We start from the raw sequence: 1,708 nt of genomic DNA, 5'->3' as shown, positions 1-1,708 counted from the left end.
CTAGCGACCGTTGCAAGAGTTGTAGTAAATAGTTTGCACGTTTATCCAAAATCTTTCTATACGTGTACATGTAAAAAAAAAGTTCATTTTGAATAAAATTTAAGATGTGACCTTTTTGAAATTTACGATTCAATTTCTTGCTTAGCCAGGCTACAATGGTTGAATTTTTTACGGCTTGTGAACGTACATTATTGAAATTTATGATTAAATAAAAACAAAAATATATATATCAAAGGGCCTGTCCGGGATTTGAACCCGGGACCTCTCGCACCCGAAGCGAGAATCATACCCCTAGACCAACAGGCCATGGAAATTAACGATTATTGGAAAATTTATTGAGAAACATATCGAGTAAATCAATCCATTCTCTGATTACAGTACGTCACTTAAAACGAAATTGATAAATATATAAAAAAAAACATATTTATTAGATTCAAGAGTACATAAAAATACGGTATATGCATAAAAACTAACATGATTAAAAATAAAATTTAATACATTCTTTAATTTAAGTAACAGAATTCTTTACAAAAAAAATTGACAAAAATCATTAAAAGAAAAAATTACCTTAATTGCGATAAAAGGTATACGATTTACACATTACTGTGTTAAAATACTTAATATGATTTGAGTCCTTGCACTATCATAATAATCAAATAAAAACATATTTCATCACTAGTAAGAATAAAAACCTCTTATTTTATCCAATATATATCTCATTGGTCAAAATCAATCACCCCTAAGAGCCCGGAAAAGAAGGCATCCATATACTATCGCATGTATGTATATAATACGATCCATATATGCGATAGTATATGGATGCCTTCTTTTCCGGGCTCTCAGGGGTGATTGATTTTTGACCAATGAGAGGTATAAAATTAAATAGCATTGCATGGAGAAGTGACGTATCTAAATTTCGATTCTCAAATACTGTCGAATCAAACTTTAGTAAGATTTATTAAAAAATGTGAGAGGTTTCAGAATTCAGGTACAGGTAAGTCGGCGGATTGAGATGATTCGAATTGAGTATTTTAGACTTTGAAGCAGATATCGATACTCAAGTACGTTCCCTCGGAACGTAAGTTGGATCCTGTGTTTTTAAGCCCAATAATATACTGTTTTTGAGAAAGCGCACGAATTAGGTACGGGCCAAATCTTATTCAAAGGCAACAACACCATGGTTTCTATGAGATACATACTCAATGATTGAATGAACAGCTCAGGTGATATTGATGGCTCAAATTACTCAACTAGATTGCGAGAATGTTTTAAACAAGTCGAGCTCAAGATCCTCTAAATGATTGCATCAAATATATTCACGATTACCATATCCGTTAGCACAAAAAATTTTTAATCATTGAAGTATTGTTTTCGACCTTTTGAGTACGTGTTAAAATGAGTAACGGCCTTCATAATCAATATTGAAGTAATTTCAAACGTTCAGCTGCGATAATTGAACCATGACTAACACAATGATCAGAATACTTGTGTATACCATTATTGTGGACTGTTATCAAATTATGAATTGAAAATTAAAAAAAAAATTATTCTATAAAATATGAATATCTGTGTATAAGGGAAGTTATGACGAAAACTAAGAAATTCAGACTAAAGCTTTTGCTGATAGACGTGATAAAGATCGACGACGGGTAAGGCGAAAAGTTGGTGGTGAAAGTTTCCAGGCAGACCAATCGTGTTTCGCACTAAA

The 1,708-nt window shown here is 32.1% G+C and overlaps 1 non-coding gene across 1 annotated transcript; it reads right to left on the bottom strand.

Annotated features, from left to right (window-relative positions):
- Window positions 1–234: 234 nt before the first annotated feature.
- On the bottom strand, window positions 235–306 carry TRNAP-CGG (transfer RNA proline (anticodon CGG)). Its single transcript has one exon. It is a non-coding gene; the product is annotated as a tRNA-Pro (tRNA).
- Window positions 307–1,708: the final 1,402 nt, after the last annotated feature.

Source organism: Halyomorpha halys, unplaced genomic scaffold, assembly GCF_000696795.3.
Source record: "Halyomorpha halys isolate HHAL.00 unplaced genomic scaffold, Hhal_1.1 Scaffold980.1, whole genome shotgun sequence".
Lineage (NCBI taxonomy): Eukaryota > Metazoa > Arthropoda > Insecta > Hemiptera > Pentatomidae > Halyomorpha > Halyomorpha halys.
This window is presented reverse-complemented; position numbering and strand designations above follow the sequence as displayed.